Raw genomic sequence first — 12,704 nt, 5'->3', positions numbered from 1 at the left:
AAAAAAAAAAAAAGACTAGCCAGGCAGTGGAGAGAAAGGAAGGCAGGGACAGAAAAGGATTCCAAAATGGCGCAAGAAAGTGGTTAGGGGTGAAGAATATGAGGATTGCCTTTATTTAGTGAGGCTTTGACAGATGAATACATAAGTCAGACTGTAAAATTGTGCTCTTTTTTTTGAGACAAAACCTCAAGCTATCCTCCCCTGGGTAGAGTGCTGTGGCATCACAGCTCACAGCAATCTCCAACTCATGGGCTCAAGTGACTCTCCTGCCTCAGCTTCCCAAGTAGCTGGGACCACAGGGGCCCTCCACAACGGCTGGCTATTTTTTGGTTGCAGCCATCATTGTTGTTTGGTGAGCCCAGGCTGGATTTGAACTTGCCACCTTAGGTGTATGTGGCTGGCGCCTTAGCCACTTGAGCCACAGGCACCAAGCCAAATTGTGCCTTAAAAGTGAAGAGTTTGATATATATGAATAATACCTCGATAAAGCTATAAAAATAATAGAAGTCATTCACCTCCTCTAAAAATTACATCTTTGTAAAATTAAAGAATTCTGAAATTTCCTTCACCTCTGGAAATTTTTGAGTGCATAGAGAAATTGTATATTGTACTGACATAGGAATCTATTCATTGCTTGTGCATTCAAGAAATTGCCTGGCAGTTCATTTTGCTAATTTTCAACATTTTGATTTTTTATCAGTGAAGAGGCTGACAATTTAGTGAAATTAGAGTTGGTAATTCATGATGGGATTTCTTAATTTTAACCTGCATTTGCATAAAGCAAATTTCTTATCTTCCTTTGTCCCTGTTGTTATGAATTTCTGTCTTTATCTTTGGAAAATTCTAGAAAAACATCTGGTATTCTGGGCAGTAATGGAAGCAATATGAGGAATCATGCTTAATTGTATTATCCTAGGTACATATAATTTTAGAACTTGATAATGCTTTAGGAATCAAGTCCAAAGCCTACATTTTACAGATGAAGAAACTGAGACCCACAGAACTGATACTTACCACGGGAAAGTCACTTTGATAGTGACAGAGCTCAGAAGTCTTGATTCCCAGAGATCAGTAATTTTTCCATTATGCAGTTTCTACTCCTTTTACTCCTAGTAATAACATTCAGTTCTCCCGTCCTAGGAAGGCATTCTTTGATATTTTTCTCTAAATTGAGAATAAGGTGATTATTTAGTTTAAAAAAATTTTTTCCCTGATATATTACTACAGTAAATCAATTCAGGCAAGTGTAAAGAACAACTTAGTTTTTCTACCCAAACAGCAATTGGGATTGATGTCTTCACATAATAGCTTGTTTACCTCTGGGACACTAATTGTGAGCAAAGTGAGCATGATTAAAGTGGATAAAGAGAAGTTAGTTATTAAGTAGTTACCCTATCTTCCAATCTTTCATTTGAATGTTTTATTAACAATTTTTCAAGAGGCATCACTAACTCTTTGACAAGCCAGGCAATTCCTCCTCCAGGAGACAATGCCTAATGATACACACCCGAATGTGCTCACATAGATGACTTAAAACTCAGTTGGCCTGTGATGGCTCTACACATTACCTTACACTTGAAGTAGAGGTATCTTTTTTGGAAGCCCTTAGGTTGGCATGCTTCCTGTTAAACCAACAAGCACTACAGTGTTAAGTGGACCTAACAGATGGAGCAGATGGAGCTGCCGCAGAAGCAATAAGGGGAAGCAGGAGGGGAAAGCCAGGGAGTCCTGGAGGCCAGAAACACTGGCAACAGCTTTTGATTTGGTGCTTTTTATTATACATTTTAGATATATAATATTATATATTATAGATTTTGTCAAAAAGCATCAACATAACTTAAAAATTCACCTTCACCTTGTCAGGGAAGCCTAACTGTCTTACAGTCCAATAATAAAAGATCCATTCACTGGCGTGTTCAGCAGCTTATGGGTTTCAAGACCAGGTTTCTGAAAGGCCCACAAAATTGTACTTTCCTTGTTATTTGGGGTATGATAAAGGACACCATCTGTTCCTTTATAGCCATAGGTCTTTTTGTCTAGAACTCATTCTTTTATATACTGCCTCATCTCTTAGGCATTTACCTGTTATAAAACTTGACACAATGGTTTTCATCTTGGAATAGAAGTCTGGACCCTCTACTATTTTCTATTATTTAATCTCTGGAGGATATCAGGGATAAATAATTATAGGGTACTAAATGGAACAGACAAGGAGAGAATTGTACTGAAGTTAAAGATGGACAAATTGCTTTGTACTGAGTTATTGGATAGCATCAAAAATTTCAAAAATCATTAACCAGAGCATAGAGCAATGTTTGGTTTTGGGGTTTTTTATTTGTTTGTTTGTTTTTCCTTTATTTTTTGGATGGTGACATTAGACTATTTTTTTTTTCTTTTTGAGACAGAGCCTCAAGCTGTTGCCCTGGGTAGACTACTGTGGCATCACAGCTCACAGCAACCTCCAACTCCTGAGCTTAAGCAATTCTCTTGCCTCAGCCTCCCAAGTAGCTGGGACTACAGGTGCCTGCCACAAAGCCCAGCTATTTTTGCCGCAGTTGTCGTTGTTGTTTGGCAGGCTTGAGCTGGATTCCAACCCGGCAGCTCTGGTGTATGTGGCTGGTTGAACATAGGCACTGAGCCACATTAGACTATTTGAGAGATATATTTCAGAAACACTGTTAAGTCTACCCTTCAATCCTCATAAATTATTACCATGATTTATTTTTCTAATGGTCAAATTGGCATAATAAGGAATCAGAAACTTCATATTTTCTTTTTTTATGGCATGAGCTACATCCTTTAATCTCTACTCAGTAGGTAATAGTCTTCTGTCCATTTTGTTACATATTGATAGAAATATGTTTGGATTTGATGACATGCTACCTACTAAGTACCTTGTATGATAGAAAAAGTTCAGATGAGAATAAGAACACAACCTCTGATGATGCTGACAAACAGAAAGAATGGGAAAATTCCAACATTGCAAAAGGAGATTCATTGACTTAAACAATTCTGAAAGAACGGCCTTCTTTACCTATATAGAGCAATTCAAAATTTGTCTAAAGACTGTATTAAACCAAACCACTGATAATCCTACCAAAAACCTGATTTCAGCATAATTTATTGCTCAATTTCTACGTTAGCCTTTGCCTCTTTATAATAGTGGATAATTTTTCAAATTATGACTGGACTCATTGTCACATTGCCAAGAATGGAAGGAAAGGAAGGAGTGAAGAGAGACTGGAAGCCAGCATCTGCACAGAGCAGGTTGGGCCTCACAATACTTGTATCTAGATTAAGAACAATAGTTTAGGGAGAAGCAAAATAGGGCAAAGGAGAACATAAAAATTGATACAGGGACACTAAGTACAAAGCTTCTTAGTATAAACAATACTGTAGTGTGAAGATGGTAAACAACTTTGAAACAGGAGGCTCGAAAATGAAACCAGTTCTGACACACAAGATGGTAGTGAGGAATACTGTACCGGTGTAAAGTGATAAGTAGGTATTAGTAGCATTAACTGCCTTTTACTTAATGCAGAATATTTATACAGAATTAAAATAATTGGTTAATGCTGACATGAAATTAATTTACAAGTCAAAATCTGGTTTCTATTTCTAATCATTGAAGTGATGAAACTTGGTAGGCAGACCAAGGTTTAAATATTTAAGTGAACAAATTGTATAATAATTTCAGAATGCCTTCATCATTTCAAGTCATTAAGCAAAATAAAATTTATTCAGCACCAACATGGATTTGGCATCATTAAAAGGAAAGAAAAATTTCTTTCTGCATCTTATTCCAATTGGAATATAATAATAAAGATGCTTCTTTACATGCAGATGAGAAATTTATTTAATTAAAGCCTTGTTCATTAAACATGTCATTTGTAGACATAGGTCTACTATTATAATCTCTTAAAATAAAATAAAGTTGTGAAATATCTGGATTTTGCTTAGTTCATTAAATGTACCTAGTATTCAATTTTGACTATTCTTTCTGGAAATAAAAAAAAAAGCAAATTTTCCTAAATCAATATACAGAACAGAAGAAAAGCTTAATTGCCAGTACATATTATTCCAAAATTTTCTCCACAAGCATAGTTTGGATTCTGAAATTAAATTCTTCTATGCCCAAGTCACACATTGATGTTACTAAATACAAAAAATGAGACTACACTAAGTGCTATAATGATATTTCAGGGACAACAAAAGTCATAGCATGTCTTGTTTACTACATGCATTAATTCAAGATTATTTTATAGACAAAGGACACTCATTCTCTTTTAACACATGGTCCTGATTTAGGTGTAATACCACATTGACCAGGGGAATTTACCCTTTAATGATGCTTTACAATATCCTAAATATCAAAGCTTGATGTACCACAAATTAGAAAAAATTACTTATTTTATAACCAAGGACTATTTTACTTGTTAAGTAAGTATTTAATACATGTTTTATTAAAGTATGTCAGCCATTGCTAATTGCTGAGAAGTGGGTATTAGAATTATGAAGAATTAAACACTAACTCTACTCTTTTTTTTTTTTTTTTTTGCAGTTTTGGCCAGGGCCAGTTTTGAACCTACCAACTCTGGTATATGGGGCTGGTGCCCTACTTTTTTGAGCCACAGGTGCCACCCCCAACTCTTAAAGTTTGTTGTTTGCTTGTTTGATTTTTGGAGCTAGAGAGTGGGAAGCACATTTTGATATTCATATTGCAATATCATAGCAATAGGTGTGTTTTGTACAAGAGTATTATGTGGCACTAAAATGAGAATGAGGGTTAAGAAGTTATACTTAGAAATTGTCTAAAAAAAAGAATGGTTGACATTTGAACAACACAGATTTGAACTACATAAGTCCACTTTATTGTGATTTTTCCCCATAGATATATAGAATATTCTTTCTGAGATATGTGACAATATAAAAAAAATTGCAGGCAAACTGCACAGGATAGAAATGTTTAAAAAATTAATAAAAAGTTATGTCACATGTCTCTAAAACATACACCATAAAATATACACACAAATACATTATAAAAAGTTAAAATTTATAAAAATCATGCACACACAGACAATACATAGCGTCATTCAAAGTTGAGAGAAATGTAAACAAACATAAGGATAATATATTCAAGCATAACTTCATAAAATCAACTGGTTTACATTGTAGTGACTATAATGTCTTCATAACTAATTCCTTTTGCTATTGTGGAGAGCTTAAGTGTTGTGAGTATTTGATTAAAACATCTCTCCCTGTATGCATCATCACTACATTAAATTGTGTATTGTGGTAAATAATGAACTCAAAGTAGCCACAAGCAAAGGCAAAGGTCTTTGCTACAGGCACATCTTTTAGAGTGAGGGAGGAAAAAAGTCCCACCTGAACAATGAAAATTCAAAACAAGAAGCAACAGCAACAGAACATTCCTTCTCCAGAGTTTTGGAAGCATTAAAAGCCATAGTGAAAGGACACCCCCAAAGGAACACCAAAGCCCTCTAGCAGTGAATCCCAACCGAAAATTAAAATTCTTAAGAGACAGATAAATAATTCCAAATATGGATTGTAAGGAATCTGAACAAGAACTAAGAGAAAATGGAAAACCAACTCAAAGTAGCCAGAAAGATAATTCAGGAAATGAACTAAAAAATTACTAAAGGAGCTATACACATATTTTAAAAAACAAATAGAATTTCTGGAAATAAAAAAATCATTCATGGAAATACAGAATACTTGGAAAGTCTTAAGAATAAACTAGTTTGAACAGAAAGAAGAATTTCAGAGCGTGAAGACAACACTCTTAGATTAACACAGTCACTCAAAAAAAAAAAAAAAAGAAGAAGAATGAAGAATAGGTACAAAGACTATGAGAAATATGGATTGTGTAAAAAGGCCAATGTAAGAATCATAGACATCTCTGACAGTGAAGAAGAAGAAAAAACAAAAGGCCTGGAAAACTATTTTCAGGAATAAATGAAGAAAACTTCCCTGGTCTTGGAAAAGATTTGGACATCCAGATATAAGAAACTCAACGAACACATTTGAGATTCAAGGCAAAACAAGCATCACCAAAGCATATGGTCATCAGACTAGCAAAGTCAATGTGAAGGGTGAACCCTTATGACTAATGAGGTGAAGACATTAAGGAGCTTGCAAAGGAAAATCCCTCACACTCGTAACAGACTTCTCCATAGAAGCATCAGAAGCCAAAGAGCAACAGGGTTCTATCTTTAGTTTCCCTAAATAGAATAATTTCCAGTCAACAACATTATGTCCCATAAATGAAGGAGACATAGTCTTTCCCAGACCAGCAAACAATAATAGAACTCATCACCACTAAACCTGTCATACAAGAAATGCTGAGAAGTGTTTGTTCTATATATGCATCCCAGGGATGCAAGGATGGTTCAACATACACAAATCTAAAAAGTAATTCACCACATAAACAGAATTAAAAACAAAGACCCGATGTTCATCTCCTTAGATGCATAAAGAACATTAGATGAAATCCAGTACTCTTTCTTGATCAAAACTCTCAACAAGCTAGGCTTAGAAGGAATATTTCTCAAAAGAATAAAAGGTTTATTATGAAAATCCCATAGACAATAATATACTGAATGGAGAAAAGTTGAAATCATCCCTCTAAGAACCGGATTAAGACAAGGGTGTCCACTGTCACTACTTCTATTGAACTTAATATCGGAAGTTCTAGCCAGAGAAATCAGGAAATAGAAAGCGATAAAATGCATCCAAATAAGGAATGAGGAGATCAAACTATCCCACTTTGCTCATGATATGATTTTGTATCTAGAGAACCCTAAACTCCACCAAAAGACTCCTAGAATTGCTAAGTAAGTTCAGCACAGTCTCAGGTTACAAAATCAATGTACACAAATCAGTAGTGTTTTTATATATCAAGAGATGATATTATTATATTATAATATTATATATCTAATATATAATATTAACATATAATATTATTATATAACGTTATAATATATAATGATAGCCAATTAGAGAGTTGAGTAAAAAACACAATACCATATACAATCGCTATAAGAAAATAAAATACTTTACCAAGGAGATGAAAGACTGCAAAACACTGATAAAAAGAAATCACAGATGATACAAACAAAGGGAAAAACATCCCATGCTTAGGATTGGGAAAAATCAGTTGTTTACATGCCATACTGCCCAAAGTGATTTAAAGATTCAATGCAATTTCCATTATTTTTGACAGAAATAAATAATCCTAAACTTCATATAGAATCAAAAAATTTCCCTAATAACTGAAGAAAGTTTAGGCACAAAGAACAAATGTGGAGGTATCACATTATCTGATTTCAAATTATACCAGTCTATAGTAACTAAAACAGCATAGTGCTGGTGTAAATGTAGAGTTATAGACCATGGAAAACCCTGGAGAAGCCAGAAATAAAACAATATAGCAATGACCAACTGAATTTTCATAAAGCAGGTAAATACTACACTGGGAAAAGGTTGCCATGTTCAATAAATGGTGCTGGGAATACTGGACAGCCACATGCAGAACAATGAAAAGTGATCCCTCTCTCTTAGCTTATGCAAAAATTCCCCAAAGATGGTTTAAAGATCTAAATGTAAAACCTGAAACTATAAAAATTCTGGAAGGATCCATAGGAAAGACTTTCCTAGACATCAACTTAGGCAAACAATTTTTGACTAAGACCCCAAAGACCAATAGAGCAACAACAAATATACGTAAATGGGACTTAATTAAATTACAAGAGTCTGTACTGCAAACAAAATACTGAGTAGAAAATTGACAGAATGGTAGAAAACATTTGCAAACTATACATCAAACAAATGCTAATAGCCTGAATCTACAAGGAACTCAAACAAATCAGTATGAAAAAAACACCCCCCCTTCAAAAGGGGGTAAAAGACACAGATGGAGTTTTTTCAAAAGAAGATGTACAAATGCCCAACAGACATGGAAAATGCCCAACATCACTAATAGTCTGGAAAATGCAAATTAAAACCAAAATTAGGTACCATTTTACCTTTATCAGAATAGCTATTATTAAAAAGTAAAAAGTGAAAACAAAAACAAATATTGGCCTTATTTTGGAGAAAAAAGAACACTTACACATTTTTGTGAGACCGTAAATTAGCACAGCCGCTATGGAAACAGATTGGCGATTCCTCAACAAACTAAAAGTAGACCTACCCTTTAGGGATCCCGTACAAGGTATCAAAAGTAGAGAAGCTATAATATGAAAAAGACATGAAACTGAATGTTTATTACAGCACAATTCACAGTGGAAATGATATGGAATCAACTTAGTGTCTATCAATTGATGAGTGGATAAGGAACACATAGTGTATATAGTATAAATATGTATGTTATGTATGTGTGGTGTATATACTGTGTGGGTGTGTGCATATATGTACATATGTGAATATATAATTAAAAGACAGAGTACTACTCAGCCATAAAAAGGAATGAAATAATGTCATTTGCAGCAGTTTGAATGGACCTGTATAACATTATCTGGAAATTTCTCAGGAATGAAAAAATAAATACCATATGTTCTCACTAATAAACTGGAGCTAATCAATGGATACACATAAAGTGGTGTGCAGGACACTGGAACATAAGAGGGGAGAGGGTAGGAAGGGATGAGGGATAAAAACTTACCTATCAGGTACAATTTACACTATTCTGCTCACATACACATTAAAAACTCTGACTTAAACATTATACTATTTATTCATGCAATCAGAATACATCCTGCAATCCCATTACCAGGTATCTACCCAGAAGAACAAAAATCATTTTACCACAAGGACATATACCTGTTTATTGCAGCTCAATTCGTAATTGTCAAGTCGTGGAGGCAAGCTAAGTGCCCATCAACTCATCAACGGATCAACAAACTGTGGTGTATATATAGCATGGATTACTACTCAGCCATTAAGAATGATGGAGATTTTACATCTTTTACATTTACCTGGATGGAGTTGAAATACATTCATCTTAGTCAAGTATCACAAGAATGGAAAAATAGATATCCAATGTACTGCATACTAATATGAAGTCTATACATAAACAATTACATGTTCATAAGAAAAATTAAACACTGGCTCAGCACCCATAGCTTAGTGAGTAGTGCCCTCAGCTACTCAGGAGGCTGAGGGAAGAGACTCATTTAAGCCCAAGAATTTGAGGTTGCTGTGAGATGGTTGGGTGCTCTACCGAGGGTGACATAGTGAGACTCTATCTCAATGAATAAATAAATAAAACACTAATATAGTCTAGTTGGGGTGGAGAGAAATGGTACACTAATATAGTCTAGTTGGGGTGGAGAGAAATGGGAGTGGGAGAACGACTGGCAGAAGAAGTGAGGGGATGGATGGGCGGCTGGATCTCACCTAATGTGTTCCTTGTGAGGGTACTTAACACGCCCCAGGGGAGGGGCTCTTTTACAAATGGAACTTAACCCTGGAAGTGAGAACAATGTAACCTAAAAATCTGTACCCTCATATTAATTTGAAATAAAAAATACATATAAAGAACACCTGAACTTCCCAATATTTTTTAAGTCAAAATTTTTAAAAAGTGAACTCTTGTGGTCCTTCCACGTTTTTCATCATGTTTAGTGCAATACCATGAACTTGAATAACAACCACACGAAGTGCTCTTAGCGATGCTGAAAGTACTGCCAAGGGGCAGAGAAAGTCATGACATTACAAGAAAAAGTTGAATTGGTGGCTATGCACTACAGTTGGAGGTCTCTCTCTGTATTTGCGTGCCATTTCAGATAATTCCTCTGTGACTAGATGATGCAAAATTATGGTACTGATAAACACGCTACAGTACTAGAAATATCTTTTCCCTTCTGTATGATTTTGTTTATAACATTTTCTTTTCTCCAGCTGACCTTATTGTAGGAATACAGTATATAATACACATAACATCTAATATGTGTTAAATGACTTTTTATCAACGAGGCTTCCAGTCACTAGGAGATGATTGGTAGTTAAGTTTTCAAGTAGTCAAAAGTTTATACACAGATTGCTGACTGTGGGGAAGGCTGGCATCCCCTTACCCTTGTGTAGTTCGTGGGCCAACAGGCCTATCAAAATATTTACACTTAGAAATAAAAAAACTGAGATGCTGTGAAACTATGAAAAGTTCTCAAGTGTACACAGCTGGTAAAGGGTGTGGAATGTGCTAGCTCATTCTGTAAAAACATCTGCACGTACATTTTTCTGATGAATATTTAGCCATGTCTTTGAAAAACCATAAGAACCCAAGAGTTGTTTCAGATTGGAGCAGAGCGTTGGAGGAGCAGTGAGAAGCTTCTTGTTTGTACATTCTCTGTAACGTGGTAATTAACACACTGGTTTCTCTTCATTACTTGAGGAATGTGGTAAAGGGCTGAGTGGACAAAACAGAGGTGTGACAATGGAAGGCTGGAACTTTTTGTTGGTTTATTTGCTTTTATGTTTGCTGCTACTGTTTTTAACATTTCTGTTGAGCAAAGAAAAATAAATTTATGGCCCACAGAGAGATTACAAAGCACCAGTGTAAAACTTAAATCCTAACACAGACTTCAATCCTAGACTTACTCTTCCTGTTAAAGTAAACCACAATTATTCTGAACTGTTCTAAAAGAATTGTGATACCAATATACACATCTCTCTGTACACCTGGCAGTCAAGTCAGACTCATAAAAATTCAGAACTGTGGCTTATATAGTTTTATACTAATTTATATGATTTATTAAATTCCATGGGCACTACTGATATATAGTTCTTATTAAAGGAGAGAAAAGAAATAACTCTTCAAAGTATAGCAGAGAGTCTCTATTTATTAAAACAATAAAACACATGGAAAGTACGCAGTGGTATAAACCACAAGCTATACATTTTTATTTAAATTAAAATCTAAGGATAAGACATTTTATTATTGCCCTCAACATATTAGGCTTATGTAAACTACAGATTTCTCTTTAATGATAGTTTAATCTATTGAGGTGGAGGCAGAACATGAAGGCCAAATAGAACTTTCCAGGGATCATCTCCCCACAGGGACACCAAATTGAACAACTATCCATGCAAGAAAGAACCTCCATAAGAGCCAAAAATCAGGTGGAGCACTCGTAGTACCGGTTCAACACCACATTAAGGAATGAGGCACTGAAGAGGGCCCAAAACAGTCTTGCACTGCCTAAGTCACCTTTTCCCCAAGCCCCAGAGCATGGTGCCAGTGCTGGTGCTGGGTGAAGATGGACAGGAAGAATCTTATGCTCTGGAGAGGAAGAAAAAAGTGACCTGGGGACTATACATTGTAACACAGAGCTTCACTGCCACAGAGAAATACAATACAAGCGGAATTCTGTCAGTGCCCAGGGAAGAAGCATTTAGACCAACCCTGATTGAGAGGGACCCTCCACCCCACTGGTGGAAACCTGAGCTCTGTGTAGCTCCAACACCAGCTGAGTAGACTGACTTGGGGCCCACAATAAGTTTGAAAGGTAGACAGGCCACAGGGGACTGCAGTTCAAGGGCAAGTCCTTGTCCTGTGCTGGCCTTAGAGGCAATGAACTAGAGGTGCATGTGAGCCTGTGGGGCCCCAGCTATGGCAGCCAAGACTCTTTCCTAAGTCTACACATTGCAGTTCTGGAAGAGAGTCCTTCCTCTTGGGAAAGGAAAGGGATGAATAAAAAGGACTTGGTCTTGTAACCAGAGCGTCACCTCAGCTACAGTAAAATAAAGTTCCACAGAGTCCTGAATTCCCTGATTCCAGGCCATAGCTCCTGTATGCCATTTCTACTTTTTTTCTTTAATCACAGTATTTTTTTAAATTTAATTTTTTGATTAAAATCATAGCTGTATACAGTTGTGGGGTACAATGTGATGATTTGATATACAATGTGGAATGCTTAAATAAAACTGATTAACATAATCATCACCTCACTTACTCTTGTTTTTGTGGTAAGACAGTTAAAATTTACTCTGTTATTTTGGAATATACCCTTGCTTGTGCACATTAGATCCCTCAAATGTCCTCCCACCTCCAACCAGTCACTCTCCCCCCTCCTATCACATTTCCCTTCTCTCCCCTCTCCCTTGCTAGACTATTTTTGAGTTTTATCATTGGTATGAGTGTATAAATATTTTTATATTGGTTTCATAATAGTACTGAGTACATTGGATACCTTTTTCCCATTCTTGAGACACTTTACTAAGAAGAATGTGTTCTAACTCTATCCAGGGAAACACAAAATATGTAAAGTTTCCATTTTTTTAATGGCTGAATAGTATCTGTGGTGTATATGCCATTTTTAGACCCACCCTAGCCAGAAGGGAGCTTGCTGCCCTAGGGAAGAACCAAATCCTGACAGGATTCACCCCTTGTGGACAAAAATACCCTCAGACTTTGAGTAGACACTAGCAATTGCCAGGCAGTAGCTGCACAGGTCTTGGGTAAGACTGTGCTTCCTCCAGATGTGACCTGGTGCAGTCTCAGCTGTAACAGCCATAGGGGCATGTTTACATCACCCATTCCCCAATTCCAGGCAGCCCAGCAAAGAGAGTGAGACTGTTTTTGTATAGGGAAAAGTGAGGAAAGAAAGTGAGAGAACATACATAGTGGAAAAAACAGACTCTTCGATAAATGGTGCTTGAACAATCAGATATCATACACAGAAGAA

This window comes from Otolemur garnettii, unplaced genomic scaffold (genome assembly GCF_000181295.1).
Source record: "Otolemur garnettii isolate 467f Iridium unplaced genomic scaffold, OtoGar3 scaffold00005, whole genome shotgun sequence".
NCBI classification, from domain to species: domain Eukaryota; kingdom Metazoa; phylum Chordata; class Mammalia; order Primates; family Galagidae; genus Otolemur; species Otolemur garnettii.
The sequence above is the reverse complement of the archived record's forward strand: the minus strand, read 5'-3'. Positions refer to the sequence as shown.